This window comes from Myodes glareolus, chromosome 6 (assembly GCF_982192425.1).
Source record: "Myodes glareolus chromosome 6, mMyoGla1.1, whole genome shotgun sequence".
Lineage (NCBI taxonomy): Eukaryota > Metazoa > Chordata > Mammalia > Rodentia > Cricetidae > Myodes > Myodes glareolus.
The window spans coordinates 21214785-21230543 of NC_142031.1; the positions used below are offsets into that span (position 1 = coordinate 21214785).

At 50.0% G+C, this 15759-nt stretch overlaps 1 protein-coding gene and 1 long non-coding RNA gene across 13 annotated transcripts in view; one reads left to right on the forward strand and one right to left on the reverse strand.

The window, feature by feature from the left end:
- Iqsec1 (IQ motif and Sec7 domain ArfGEF 1) overlaps positions 1–15759 on the forward strand; it is a 334563-nt gene that overhangs the window by 239293 nt on the left and 79511 nt on the right. The window lies entirely within an intron of this gene.
- LOC125388380 (uncharacterized) lies at positions 3169–7823 on the reverse strand. 2 transcript variants are annotated; one of them, XR_007228224.3, is made up of 4 exons: positions 7278–7823; positions 6540–6652; positions 5395–5915; positions 3169–4206 (listed from the first exon to the last, which is right to left on the reverse strand). It is a non-coding gene; the product is annotated as an uncharacterized LOC125388380 (long non-coding RNA). The 2 variants fall into 2 exon arrangements; XR_007228225.3 differs by having other exon boundaries at positions 7413–7822.

The window sequence follows — 15759 nt, forward strand, 5'->3', positions numbered from 1 at the left end:
AACTACAGGCATGTAATTTCTTCTGGTACCTCACAGCTACCTGAAAAAGGGGCCACACCTACTCCACAGCTGAATGAACGGAGTCCCTGAGACACAGTGGTTCAGGGCTCCTGGCTTGTGGCCTGAGGCACTTTCTGTCCCCACTGCCATCCTCCAGTGACTTTTCAGAGCATGAGGTTTGGAGGCTCAGGGCAGGAGTCTTAGCTAGGCCCAGTCTGGGGTTCTTGCCTATTAGGGGAAATAAGTGCTAGGAAGAACCTGCCTTGGGGCATTCCCACCCCACACCCTGGACGTTTCCTTCAGATGCCTTGTACCCCACCCCCATCAGGAGTCACCTGACCAATGACAGCTTACCTTGTTTCATTTCTTTATTTCTTTCTGAGCCAGTCCAGGATAGAACCTGAGGCCCTCTGATCCTGGGGCTGGGAGAGTCTTGGAAGACAGTCCCTGAGTAGGGAACTACTTCTCAGTGAAGGGTGCTGGGCTTATCCACATCCCTAGGGAAGTTCCCCTCCCAGCTCCCATCCATCCTCGTGACACCCCAGAAGGGAAGGCTTTCAATGCTGGTTATATGGAAAGCCAAATTCAGCTATGCGGGGACATCTGTCTGGTTTCATTCAGCTAGTGGGTATTCAGGAGGTGGACTGCAAACCTGGAGAGATTCTAGGCCATCTCTTCACTGCGCAGCCTTCTGCACAGGTGCCAGGGGAGGAGAGATGCTTCATCACTTCTCTGTTATTGGGTCTGTTTTTCCACATGCCAAGGGCTGGGCTCCCATCTGAAGGTTCCAGGCTGGGTGGAGGAAGCTGGACTGAGGGAGTAAGGATGTTGGTGCTGCTCTTTGTGCTTGGCCAGCAAGAACCTCCTAATAATCCAGGGGTGCTGAATGGTCAGATTCTTGCTTATAGCCTTTGTGGGACTCCAGGACCCAAGCTGGATACAGACTCTCATGCCCAAGTCCCTTGTCAATCCAACCCAAAGACCCGAGCACAGGTCAGAAAGGATGTGGCTAGGAGCTAGGACAACCAAGTATCCACAGGGACCTCAGGCACCTCTTCAGCCATCTGTGAGCTCGCCAGGTGGGACCAGGAGCCTTTCAGAACTTGGTGACTGCGACTCCAGGCAACGTTTCTTGCACATTATTCTTTAAATCATTAGATCACATGACAAGCATTTATCGGATACTTACTGAATGCTCAGGCACTCACTGTCTTGTCTATGGGACTACAAAGGTGTTAAGTTTGCTCTAACCAGTTGCTCTTCTAGCAGAGGGTCCTCAAACAGTGTGCTGGGTCTGAGAAGGCAGGTGGCACAGGGCAAGGGACGGTGGGATGGTAGGACTGATTTTATTTTGATGGATCCACGTTGCCTTTGAGGAAGCACCCTCTAGTCATTAGGCCGCTGAGGCTGACCGAGGGGTCCTTTATGACCTCTGCTTCACGGTCTCTCATGGGCCAGGCCGCTGTGAACAAACTGGGCCCCAAATTCAAGCCAGTGTGACTCCAGACATTGTGGGACAGAGGTAGCAGGATTGGCCAAGCAGAAGGTGAGTTCAGGCTGTGTCCAGCAAGTGGGGCATTGAGGTCAGTGCCAACTGGCACACAAAGTAGGGTGCTGGGCTGTGGTCAGGCTGCAGGTCAAGAGCCCAGACTCAGGGCGTCAACTCTGCTATTCTATTGGTTATTTGACCTTGTTACAAACCATATCGCTGGGCTGAAGCTTGCCACGAGGACCTTGTTACTTCTAAGTGAGAAAAGGCCCAATCCAGACAGGAAAGAGGCTTCAGTGGTCCTAGGAACTAAACGGTGAAGGAAGGGGTGATTGCTTTAGAAGAAGCAGAATTCAGGGGCTCAGCTCGTGGATTTGGTGTTTTACAAATTACTTACTGTGTTCACCCTAAGGCAGGCTATCTCCACGTAGGCATCCCTAGCATGTAGCAAGTGTTCAGAAAACCTTAGCCATCCCCTTCCATTCAGTGTCACCACCCCGTGACAAGCCAGCTGTGGTGAGTAACACACTTTTCTATCATAAGGTTGTTTGCTGTGCCCTGGGGGAGGTGGGACAAGAAAAGAGGAAATTGCCACAGCAGTCCGAGCTGAGGAAGGGGTGAGCTAGCAGGCCAGGGGAGGAGCGTCAGAGTTTTCCACAGGGGCTCCCCAGAGGTCTTCTGGGAGAGGTAACCACTGTGTTAGATTTTGATGCAGTGGGGGGACTTGGCCTGGGCACTGAGTTAGGAACCCTGCTTCATCAGCACCAGAGTTCGTATGGGACTATTGAACATGGGAGTGAAAGATGTTCACTCCCATGGGCCTGGGTGCTGCTTGGTGCTAGAGCACTGGCTTGGCAGGCAAAAGGCTGATGATCCTGTCCCCATCCTTGGGAGGAAAGAGAGGGCTCCAGCTGTGGCTGTGAGGAGAGAACAAGTGCCTAGTGGACATCTACTGTGCCCAGGGTTCTAATACCCTGTATGTTGCCTTCTTGCACTGTGTAGCCACTGCTGACATCTCCTCACCCCTTTGTAGAGAATGGGCAGCAGTTTCTGGATCCAGGGATTTGGTCAGGACTCATGGTTTGGATAGGTTCCTGACTGCTACCAGGTGGCTGCTGGAATGTCACCCATGAAGGTTACATACAGAGACGTCATCATACTCAGAACAGGACCGTGTTCTGGGATGTGTCGAAATAACTTTCCAGCAGGCTAACTGCGGAACCTTTGTCAACAACTTCAGTGACAGCAACCACAGTTGGTCTGAAACCAGGACCTGGAGACAACCGTGGTTGGCACCACCAGGCCTGGTGTGAAGGGTGAAATGACAAAGGACAGCCTCTTGTTTTTGAGCACAAGCGTATTTGAATCCTGTGTACTGACCGATTTCTAGTGTCTTCTCCCATCGGGGGTGGGAGGAGCTGATGGGAAGAACATGGGTGTGGTCCATGGCTGAGACCCACTTCACAGGGGCTGAGCAAGCCTGGGCAGCTTCCTGTACCCCTGGGAGCCTCAGTGTCCTCATCTGCGAAATGAGGTTAACTCTCCCAGAGTTAGGAGTATATAACACAGAGGAGTGTATCGGGGGCGATGCCATGAACATCTGGATTATTAAGTCTCAAGAAGCGACAGGGTGGCAGTTTGAACTAAAGTCTTTTTTTTAAAATTTTTTTATGGTTTATTTAACTTTTATTTTATGTGCATTGGTGTGAAGGTGTCAGATCCCCTGCAACTGGATCTTCATATAGTTGTGAGCTGCCGTGTGGGAGCTGGGAATTGAACCCGGGTCTTCTGGAAGAGCAGTCAGTACTCTTAACCACTGAGCCATCTCTCCAGACCCCTGACCTAAAGTCTTTAAATGTTGTCATTTTGCAGCCCTGATCTTCAGCTCCTCGTTAGGGCTCAGTATCCTGAGGATAGGCACCAGAGTAGCCTGTGTAGTGGTCAGGCCGAATGTTTGGCAAATGCTGACGTGAGAGCAGAGCTTCCAGTGTGTAAACTGGAGTTCCTGACAGTGAGACAAAGGGACCTGAGAGAAAAAAGAAAGTACCCAGTGCCCTTTGCCCTGAAGCTACGCCTCTTCCTGGGAAGTCAAGTTAGATGCTTAAGACACTTCAGGATACTGAGGAAGAAGTTCTGGAAGGTTCCAAGAGGAAGTGGCAATTGGAGACAGATTTGGTGGGAGCCAGGATAGGGTTGTGGACAGAACAGAGGAGCCAGGTCGCTCTCTGTATGTGGGAAACAACCGTCCCTCTGGAGACCCAAGGGCCTGAGGACCTAGGTTAAGGTGAGGCCTGGAGGTCCAGAATGCTGGCTTCTTCTAAGGGTCAACCAGCAATCAGTGTTCTTTCCATTGTGACTTAAGGGAAGCTCGGGACAGCTCTATTAGAGTTTAAGGGGAAAACAGTATAGGCAAGCTGGAAATCTCATTGGCCTCCAGGAGAAGGCGTGCTGGAGAGAGAGTCAGGCCTTTCGAGTTAGACAATGGAGGTCCGAGACACAGAAGCTCAGGATGGCTGGGAGAAGATGCTTAGGGATGCAGAGCTGTGGGTCTGAGTTTGTATCCCGCCAGTTTTTCTCTACAAGCTGCCTTTTTTTCCTAGGTTAATGTGATGTCTCATTTCAGGGCCCCTCTTCTGCCACAGTAGCGTTTCAAGCTTTTCAGCTTCACTCAATGTCTCCTTGAGGGCAAAAAATATTTTGTATCCAATCAGCAGTATCTGTAGAAAGAGGTTGTGTGAATGTTTGTGTGAACATTAGTCCTTGTGGCACTCTTGGAGGAAGATGCCAGGTGGAGGCTCCCAAGTTAGAGGGTGCAGCCGCACTGGGCTATGACACGGGGGCATTTCAGGGGGGGTTTCCCCAGGGGGAGCTGGTTCCGGAGAGGTGCTGTCCACCAGGTGCCAGGGCAGGGTGGAGCTAGTGAGATGGGGAAGCAGTTATTCCCTCACTTCCCCTTTCAGCCCTCTGTGGAAGGTGAGAGGCCTCCCACCTCACGTCCTGCCAGTGGTCACCCTGCCCACACCCCCGGTGCACAAGGGGAAACTGGGGCAGTGACCTCAGTGTGCTTCATTCTGTCACCACAAAGGGCAGTCTAGTGGTAGGGGTTCTATTGCTCTGTGGTCTTCTGTCCTACTGTGTGATCTAGAAAAAGTCACTGAGTCACTCTGGGCCTTAGTTTAGCATTTACAGAGCTGAGCTGTAGTTCTTCCCAGAGCAGAACAGAAAGCTCATGGCCTAGTACCTGATCTTTCAAGTGCTTAGTATTCCTCCTGAGTGGTGAACTCTAAGGGTCTCCCACTTAGAGTGGGAGACTACTGTAGGTCCTGAAGACTGGCCCCAGACTCCATTCTGCCCTGAGCAAGCTCGAAGGCCTTGGGCCAGTCATTCTGCTTCCCTGGACCTTGGCTAACTCATCCAGAAAATGGTTTAGTAAACATCTCAGCATAGGTAAGAAAGATTAACCAATGCCTGGCTCACATGGGTTTTCCCACCTGTCGAGCTGGGCACCTAAGCATCTTTTCCCTACCGCCACCTTTTCTGCCCCAGGAGCTGGACTGAGAGAGTTATCTGGCTAACAATTTACCCAGCTAATATCTTCTAAATACCCTTTGTGTGTTGGGCATTGCCCAGAGTGGTGAGGGGGGTGGACATTGAAACTCCTTCCTCCTGGAATGCCTGGTCTCAGGAAAGAGACCACAGAGCAAAACGGGGCAGTATGGTTTTGAATGGCTTCCAGGGTAGTCACAGAGGACCTGAGGTCAGGAAAATGGAGGCCATTAGATGAAGTATCAGCTGGGGATTCAGGCTCCAAGGACAGAGGGACTGGGGGCCTCCAACAGAATCCTTTGGGGGGATGCCTAGCTGGACACTAAACTGAAGCCAGTCTGTTGTTGGACAGTGCTCACCTTGTTTCCTCAGCACAGGTTGGAAGAGGACCAGACTCTAGCTGCTGTGGTAGGGAGGTAGCCTGACTGGCCCTGGAGCTCCATGAGAAGGTGATCAGGGGAGTGGAGAGCCATACTTCAGAGAGGCCGTGGAGATCTGTCCCAGTGTCAGAACAGAAGCCCTGAGAACACATAAGCACCCAGACCCCAGAAGACACCTGACCCAGAGCTCTGCCTCTGGGTTATGTGCACAGCACTAGTTCTCCCTAGTGCTGGCCTCCTGCAGCATGGTAACAGTAATGACTGTGGCCGGGCAGTAATGACTGTAGGTGCCAGGTGCCCCACCGTGGTCCTGGTGACATCATGCGGGACTCTTTGGCATGTGGGGTCAGCTAGACATGTTGAGAACTGGTCTGAAAAGACTAACTAGATTTGAAAAGGAATTTGGGTCCAACAGGAAAACCCAGAGCTGAAGTACTAGAGTGGTTTGCCTCTCAATGAGTCCAGGTTCCTCTTGGATGCCAGGAATGCAGCTGTCAAGGCTGTAAAAGAAGAGCAGACGGGCACTTTGAAATGCCATTCCCAGGCCATGCCACACCTACAGATGCTAAGGAGGCCTGGTTGTCTACCAGGAACATCTTTATGTTCAGGACAAAGGGAAATCTCTGAGTTACCCCAGTAGTTAGAGGTAGGAACCAGAACCCATACACCTCAGGGTGTAGCCCTGTGTTATCCCCTGCCATGGCAAATGGTGGTATTCTAGGAAAGGTTTGGCTGAACAGGATCGGCAGGGTTCACAGGCTAGAGTCTGTTGTCAGCTGGTTCCCCTAGGGTACAACCCAAGCAGCCAGGGCTAGAAGAGCTTTGAGAAGTCACACAGACATTCTCCCATCGGTTAGAGCAGTATTTCTAATCTTTGGGGGTCAAATGACCCTTAAGCAGGGGTCACCTAAGACCATTAGAAAACAGTTATTTACATTATGATTCATAGCAGTAGCAACATTGCAGTTATGAAGTAGCAACGAAAATAGTTGTATTGTTGGGGATCGCAACAAGATGAGGAATTGTATTAAAGGGATACAGCATTAGTAAGGTTAGGAACCACTGTGTTAGAGGGTCCTGTGAGGGATTTTGAGGGGAGGAGGCAGGGCAAGCTAGGTACTTACCAACAAGCAGAGTGTGATGAGCACCAGGCCAAAGGGATGAGGTAAGGGGTGGGACCCAGAACAGGGAGAGGCAAGAGTTCAGCTCAGCTTCAACTTCAATCCTGTTGCTTCAGCTGCCTGCAGAGACATAGCAGAGATAAGGGTGAGTGAGCCCCACCCGCTAGGCCACTAGGGAGGAGGGGAGGGCAAGGGCAAGGGGCCTACAGGCTGGACGTGGAGAACCTAGGATTTGTTTCCAGTTTGTTTGTTTGTTTATAGCGCTGAAAGTAGAACCTAGGGCCCTAGGCTTGCTAGATAAGCACTCTACCACTGAGCCACGTAACCTCAAATTCATGGCAGTCCTTTTGCCTCCCTGCACAACCAGGCCTGGCTATTTTCTCCTCTTTTCCTGTCTTTTCCCTCCCTCTCCCCCTTTTTTTTCTGGACTCAAGCCATCTTCCTCCCTCAGCCTTGTCCCTAGCTAGAAGCACTAGAGTAGCAAGCACCACCACACCCTGCACCCTGCCGGTATCTTGGGATTGTTGAACGTACATCGAGCTCTGTCATCTATATAAGGACTAATCCAGCCACAACTTTGCTGGAGTTCTGGGTCTCGATGGCTCACCAAGCGCTTTGGAGGTTAAGTTGAGGCAGGAGAATTGGTTTGGGTTTGAGGCCAAAACCAAATCAAAAAACAAACAAACAAAATGTCTTATAGATTTTTCAGAGCAAATCCTGCAAGCAGGATGTGAGTCTTACCTTTTTGTTGCTGTTTGTTCTTTTCAGAAGTAGGGGTTGGATTTAGGGTTTCATGTACTATAGGGAAGTGTTCCACCACTGAATGCCTCTTTTGGCTATCTTTTTACTTTTTGAGACAGGGTCTCACTAACTTACCCAGACTTGAACTCTTTCTGTAGTTCAGTCTAATGTGGAACTTGCAATTCTTTAGTGTCTCAAGTAGCTGGACTACAGGCGCACAATGCCGGTACTAGCTTTGACCTTATCTCGCAGCTGGGAAAACTGAGGCATCTGGCCGTGTTGCTAGAATTCTCTTCTAAATTCTGGAAAGTAGCAGCATCAGAATTGGAACTCATAACTGATCTTTCCTTGGGATTGAGGGTGTGTGTCCCAAACACTGACTTAAAAAGAGATTCTGGTATTTTCTGTCCTCTTGGAAGCCATCCTCACTGTTCCCATCCCCTTCGCTCAGGCAGCAGTTGGCAGCGTCACCCCTCCCTCATCTGTGAGATCACAGAGGCCTGGGGCAGCTTCTGAGAGCTGGTCCGTACCTGGTTCAGAGCTGGTTCCATCTGGTCTGCCTGGATGATGCTCTTTTGCTACCACCTTCCCAGCCTTCTTCCCAGTGGCCAGTGGCCCCTACAAGCCCAGTGTGTCAGAAACCAGGGTATGATGACACCATCCTCACCTCTTCTGGTCTCTTCTTGTGTGCACATCAGTAAACAGGAGTAGTGTCTACCCTTTTAGGGGAGATCAAACAGCCAGATCCAGAAGAGGACAAATCCTTGCGAGGATGACTGTGGACAGGTTCTCCTGTCTCTTGTTTTTTTTTTTGTTTGTTTGTTTGTTTGTCTTTTTCAATCTATGAGGGGGACAAAGATTTCCATTAGGACAGGGGCTGTGTTGTTTACTTGGGAGGCTCCAGGAGAATCTGGCCCATGAGGCTGCTGGCCACCAGAAACCCATCTGCATGGCAGCTGTAGATGAACTCAGGGCACAACCCCAGCATCTTCCACAGCTCCCTCTGGCTGTGTGGGTCTATGGTCTGTATGAAAAGCTATGAGTTCCCTGGGGGCTGTGGAGACTGCTCTTGGTTCTTCTCCCTAAGCATAGGAAATGCTTAGGAAATGCTTCAGGGTCTCAGTTCTAGAAACAGGCACCCTGGCCTGGGTGCTGCAGGAAGTCACTGGTGCCTTCTCAAGTGCTAGCTGTCACTAGCTAACAAGCTGTGTGGTGCTATGGCTTGAAACAGCAGTGGTCTGTGATGTGGGATCTGTGGGTTAGCGGATCTGCCAGTTTCTGCTGGTCCCCCCAGGAAGGCCAGATAGGTTAGAAGGCAGGAGGCAGCCCTACTCTCATGTCTGTCAGTGGGTAGTGTCTTCCAGCCCAGCCCCTTGGGTCCCTTTTTGCACCACAGGTCTTGAGGCGAAAGAGGATCTCTGCCATAAAAGGGCTTATGGAGCCATTACTGATATAAACCAGAAAACGAAAGGGCCAGGCCCTGGGGTGAGTTCCTAGAACATCAGCAGCCGGTCAGGGAGATGGGTGAAAACCATCCACCAGGCCAAAGCTGAGTCCTGCTTAGAAATGTGGGGGGAAGGCACCAGAGTCCACAGTGGCTAGGATAGGAAGGGAGGGGAGAGCTTGACTTCCTGGGGCTGGACGACAATCCATAAAGGGATCCTTTGCTTCTGGGTGAGGGATGGTGGCACTCTGATGATCCTCCTCCTCTACGCCATGTATTTTGGGGGGTGCTTTTTTATGGTCCTGGAGTCATGTGCATGCTCAGTAAATGCTCTACTACTGAGATGTACTTTGCCTCCCACCTGGGCTTTGTGCCCAGGGTTTCAACACAGGCTTAAGAGTGTGAAGCGATTTGTGGGGTTTTTGGGGGGGATGGAGGGAGGGTATTTTTGTTTTTTCTCAAAACTGTTCTCTTAGCTTCTGGCAGCTAAGTCTAAGACATCTCAGACTTTTTCCCTTGTCAACTTCCACATGGCCTCTCAGTGGCAAATGAGCCTCTTCGCATGGCAGCTCCCCTCTTCCCCGATGTGGTCTCCTAAAGGCACGCCAGTCAGTCCCTGACTTCTGAGTCTGCAACCATCAGGCAGCGTGCAGAGAGGTATGTGCCTCAAGCACCCAGGCCCAGACCATAGATCTGTTAAGACTAGAACTTCTACCGCCTTCTAGAACTTGGCCCCACCTCCGGATTGCAGGAGAGGCCAGCTCCCACCATGGAAAGACCCATCACATGTGCCCAGGAGGGAGACTGTGGCCGTAGTTTGCAGTCATGGGATGCCTTTTAGTAGGTTGTTGCTGGACCCTTGTGTCACATAGGTTAGGCAAAGGCCACAAAACTAGATGTTATCCTGGTGATCCTACCCTTCAGTCGCCCGGCTCTTAGCACATTCGTTCTATATGCTGCTCCACACAACAGGATGCACCTGGCAAGGCGTGTCAGTGCCAAGTACTGCAGCCCCTGCTAGGAGGAGGGGACCCAAGGCCCCCGCAGCACCTAACTGCCACTCACCTCCAGGGCCTCTTCACTCTTCAGTTTCTTCAGCTCAACTGTTCAAGCCATTTGACAGTAGTTGATATTTGAATGAGACGAAATGAACACCTCCGTCTCTAGGTCCCATGCTGAGAGCTTGGTGACCACATGCTAAGAAGCGGAGGGTGAAGGAAGGCTTGGCACCGAATGCCAGCCCTGGCCTCCGTTCTACATGCCTTCACCACCACCCAGGCCTTATGCTGGCCGCTTAGCTTCCAAAGTAACCAGTTGTGCTCAGCACTGACTCAGGGGGCTCTGTGTCTGTTGCGGGTAGGTTGGGTACTGGGTCCCCAAACTCCTCAGGGTTCCAGAGCCCCAGCTGCAGCCTCTCACCTATCTTGGATGACTGGTCTCACCTACCACAACAAACCTTCCCTTTGATCCTTTCCTGCCCTGCAGTATAGCAAGTGGGCCTCCATCTGCCTGCCAGGCATTTCCAGGAAAGGAGTTTGGCTGCTTTTCATAAGAAACTGTGAGACTCCCCCCACCCCACCCCACCCCACCCCACCCTGCGTAGAGCTTAACCGAGGACCTGGTTTAGGGAGACTGCAGCCTTGCAGCGGCTGTGTTTGGGTTTGAAGAATGTCAGCATGTGAAAAAGCAGTGTTTGTTTGGTCTGCCACAGTGTTGGCTGTACATATGGGATGCAAGATCCCTTAAAATAAGTCAAGGCTCCCAGCTCGGGAATCCCCCAAACCATCAGGAGCTGGAATCTCTGAGAAGTGTCAGCCCTATGATAGAGTGGAAGCCCTATGGAGTCCTCAGGAGGTTAGAGCTGGGTCTGGTTGGGCACTGTGCTGTGTGCAGGGAGGGAGGTGAAGTGTCATCTCCCTCCACTCCTCACCCTGCCCTGCTACATGACGTCACACCTTATCCCTCAGCCCTTAACTGCTGGCCTAGCTACCTCTGTTTTTCCTCTTTGCTGGCCAGGAGGTTGCTCTGTGCATGTACTCTCTCTGCACAGGGCCTTTGCTTTTGATGGATATAACCGAATAGCTGAAATGAGATACTTTATAAAGAAAAGAAGGGTGTTTGTTTGAGAAAAGAGGTTTATTTAGCTCAGAATTCTAATGGTAGAAGATCCAAGCATCGTGGGACCAATGTCTGGTGAAGACCTGAGTTTGGTCACAATGTGGTGGATGCGTGGATAGGGAATTGGCTAGAGTGCAGAAAGGCCAATGACCTCACTTTACAAACAAAGCACAACCTGATTTCCGATAGCCGCAGTCCCTTCGAACATTAACCTGTTCCTGCCCCCACTATCTAATCTCAAAGGTCCCTACCTCCTGCAAAGGGAACCAAGAATCTAACTTATGCTCATTTGGGAAACAAACCCCTGGGCTCTACAACTGGGAGAATTTTACAGATTTGACTTTCTTATAGTTGTGGGACATGGGGCAGAGATGAGTCAAGACATAAGTCTCTACTGTCCAGGACACTGGGCTGGTATAGGTATGGGGCAGGTTGTAGTTGTGGGGTGCCCACATTCTCTTCCTACTACACAACCTGCCCGGACTAAGAGGCAGGATGTGCGTACCTGTATAACTGTGTGTGTGTGTGTGTGTGTGTGTGTGTGTGTGCGCGCGCATGTGTGCACGTGCGTGCGTGTGTGTGTGTGTGTGTGTGTGTGTGTGTGTGTGTGTGTGTGTGTGTGGTTTATGGCTGAGGTTCCCTGCATATAGAAGGCACTCAATAAGTATTCTGAGTAGAAGAATGAATACAAGCTGTGGGTACCCAGAAATATATCACTATGCTGACCTCTGGCTATGTCTTCTCAGGGATCTATCAGACAAGTGGAGTGATAAGCTGAGACCCCACCCCCCACCCCCAGGACTTTTTCTCACTGCCAGGTCCATGCTGCTCCCTGCAGGTTTAGCCAAGTTCTGTGCAGTATTTTTTTTTACGCTTGAATTCTTTGAGTTGTAAGAAATTTCAACTAATTATTTTCAACTAATATATTATACTTAATTTTTTTAACTATATTATTTTGAACTAATTAATTTGAAACCTTTCTCATTTCATTTATTTTTATTTTTGTGTGTGTGCACATATGCGTGTGTATATGTGCTAGCACAGCACTTATTCATGCTGTGACACACATGTAGAGGTCAAAGGACAACTTTTGGGAGTCAGTTCTCTCCTCCCACCATGTGGAGTGCAGGGACTGAAGGGTTGGCCTCAGGTTGTCAGGCTTTACGGTAAGCACTTGTATTCGGTAAATCATCTCATCAGCTCTTACCCTGTTGTTTTTAGTTTTAGTTTTCCAGCCCTGGGGACAGAACCCACAGCTTCAGGTATGGTAGGCAAGTTCTGTATACCACTGAGCTCAACCCCCAGCCCAGAGTTTCAAGAATAATTTGACAAAAGCAGGCTTCTCCCATGTCCCTTTCACCCCAGTCACCATTAGTAAAATGCCACCATATTTTGTTCTGGCACATTTAGATTTTTTTTCCCTCTTGGCTCTGTTTGTGAGGTCACAGCAAATGTGCAGCGAGACATTTGTCTGTAATAATACTCCATCCAGGCTAGTTCCTAAGAACAAGACAGCAGTTCAGCATCACCATGATCCAAATGAAGTTCATACAAGCTGCGTTTTTATTTTGACAGTTGTCCCAATCAGGTTCTTTTCCTTCCCTCTTTCTTCTACTCCCACCCTCCCTTCCTCCCTCCCTTCCTCCCTCCTTTCTTCCACCTCTCTTAGTCTCCTTCCTTTACATTTCTGAGGCAGGGTTGCCTGCAGCCCAGGTTGGCCTTGGACTCTCTAGGCACCCGAGGATGACCTTGAGCTCCTGGCCCTCCTGCTTCGACCTCCTAAGTGCTGGTCACAGCTGTTGCCAACCACTCCTGGATCCATCTAATTCTTTCATTGCATTGAGTCTTTTGTGTGTTTTCTGATGTCTTTATAGAAGGATAATGTGCATGCTATAAAATCCAGCCTTTGTAATGTGTACCTCCACAGTATTAGCATATTGGCCACGTATAAGCAGCACCACAGCATTATTTGAAGTCAATCCGCTCCTTCCTTTGTCCCCTGGGCATCCTTAAGACCCATCAGCCCTCTTGTCTCTGTAGAGTTGCCTTGGAAGCTATGGATGGAGACCTGCGATGTGCGGCTTTTGGTGTCTTGGCACAGAGTCAAGGGCTGTAGCATGTCTGCACTTTATTTCCCTGTGTTGCTGAGTAACAGACTATGGTCCATCTCTGACTTGTCTGGTCCCTAGAAGATGGACACACTAGTGGTTTCCACTTTGGCCATTTAAAAATGATACTGCTGTGGGTTTTTTGCCAACATTTGTGTGTGGACACAGGCTCCCATTTCTCAAGCTGCTATGAGTGCGGTCCTGGGCCACATTAGAAGAAACAGGCAAGCTGCTCTCCAAAGCAGAGGGCCTTTCCCACCCCTACCACACTGTGCTGTCAAGGGTGCGCTGTGTGTCCCCTCCTGCACTAGCTGTCACCCACAGCAAATCCTGCCTCCTCTTTGGCGTGAAGGGCTGCCCTCTGTGGCTTTAATTTATATATTCTCCATGACCAATGATAGGGATCTTTTCTTGCATTCACTGGCTTTATATAGCTCTGTGAGCAAAATATCTCCAACCCTGATCCTGATTTTTATTGTATGATCTCGTTGAGTCAGTTTTCTTTATGCTGTAAATATTAGCTCTTCACAGAGGTCCCAAGACTCACAGATGTTTCTCCTGTGAATGGCCATCTTCTCACTTTTGTGGGTGGTTTGAGACAGGATCTCTCCACATAGTGCTGGGTGTCCTAGAACTCACTATTTCCACCAGGCTGGCCTGGAACTCAAAGAGATCTGCCTGCCTCTACCCAAGTGCTGGGATTAAAGGCGTGAGCCACCATCCCTGACCCTTCTTATTTTCTTAATGGTCTTTTTTTGATATGCAAAGTTTCTCATTGTGATAAGGTCTCATTGTTGTTGTTATTCTATACTTTGCATTTTGGTATTGTATAAGAAATCTTGGCTTAACTCAGGTCAGTCCTGTGATTTGTCTGAGAGTTTTAGAGTGGCCAGTCTCCCATTCAGATCGTTGATTGTTTTGAGCCAAAGTTCTGTGCAATAGGAGGTCAGTGTTCGAAGTGTCCTGTTGCATATAGACAGCCAGCTGTCACGGGGAAGAAGCAAGGGCCAATGAATTACCTCAGCGCCTAGGTCAGTCACAACTCACTTTACACTGCTTAGGGTTCTGTTTTGTTTTTCTTCTTCACAGTACTAGAATTGAACCCAAGCAAGTACACTGCCACCAAGCCTCTTTATTTCCTAGGCAGGGACTCACTAAGGTGCTCAGACTTACCCTCACTCACCTATCGGTAGCCCACTTTCTTGACCTTGAGACTCTCCTACCCCAGTCAGCTGAGTGACTGGGCTTTTAGGCCTGCCCTACCAGTTTGGCTTTCTGTTGTTGTTTTTGTTTGTTTGTTTGTTTGTTTGTTTGTTTGTTTGTTTTTGGAGACAAGGTTTCTCTGTAGCCTTGGAGCCTCCTGGAACTAGCTCCTGTAGAGCAGGCTGGCCTGGAACTCACAGAGATCCACCTGCCTCAACCTCCCAAATGCATAGTTTTGTTGCCTGTGTTCTGAACACGTAGCTACTGTGGGACCCCCCATTGTGGCAGGGCTAAACAGTCGAAGCGATGATCATTCAAGTGGGGCTTGAGAGACCACATTCTCACATTTGTAAGTCCTGGGAAGGTAGAGGTTAGGTTGGGGAAGGGCCGTATCTCATGCCATGTACCCAACTGTGCCCCAAGCCAACAGAAGTATCAAAGAGGATAAAAGAACTTAGTTAGGAAAGTCCCTGAGGTGCCACTGTCCTCTCGTGTGTGTGTAGGGGACTGTGAGGACACAGTGAGTAGAACCCAGCACAACACCTGCCTGACATACAGTAGGCACCAAGTAGCAGAAAGTCCTGTGTGCTGCAAGCACATGGCCATGTCTGCCCCCCGCCCTCCATCCAGGTGCCTCTCCCTTCCCCATCTCGGCAGCAGCTCCCCTGCCCAGCAGAACCTCCCCTCTGCTTCAGCACCCTTGCCCTGTCCTCACTGCTGCCCTCTCAACTCTGCTGCAGGGTCTGTGCCCATGACTCAGGTACTTTCCTAGCCCCAGCGCCTCCCTGATGGGGAGCAGCCCCTTAGCTGGTCAGTGCAGCTGCTTAGTTCCTGTTATCAGTGCCCAGCCCTAAGCACTGTGCTGAAGTGCAGGACACAACAGGAGCCCAGAAAAATGACATGCAGAGGAAATGAGACCTTTGAAGCTGGATTTAATGGGTTTGGACGCAGCTAACAGAAAGGTGAGCATTTAGGAAGTTCCGCCCATGTGCCAGCCGCTAACAGTGCCTCACCATTGTGCAATCTGTCTTTATTGGTGAAGTTGTGTATGTTTTTTATATGTTTATAGGTAATTTGTGTTTTTGTTCTCTGAGCTACCTACGTGAATGGGACTTGAACATTTTTTGAATTGTGTTTTCTATTGCTTTGAAGAACTCTTTGCATATGGAGTAAAGCAGAAGAGAATGGGCAAACACGTGGTGGCATGGCACAGCAGAGTGTGCTCAAAGCCATTCAGTTTGGCTTGACTTTTGAGAAGCTGCTGGAGATGGAGCCAGGCCCGGGAGCCTCTTTATCCCAAGATCATAAGGAGCTATAGAGAAGTTCTGAGCAGGAAAGGGGTAGGCCTGAATCAATTTTTAAAAATTGTTCTGGATAGTGGGAGGAGCTAGAAGGGTAGACTGAGGCTGGAATGAGTGTCTGGTTGAAGAGTGCCTTGTTTTAACTGGCAGGAAAAGGGCACAGACATGCTGGCCGATGATGAAGAGGTGGCAGGGAGGGGGAGGCAGATGGGGTAGGGATAGGCACACAGCGTCCGGGATGGATGATTTCTGCCACACACACTTCCTGTGTTGCTAGCATCTGCACTGTTGTGAGCATACCATTTTGT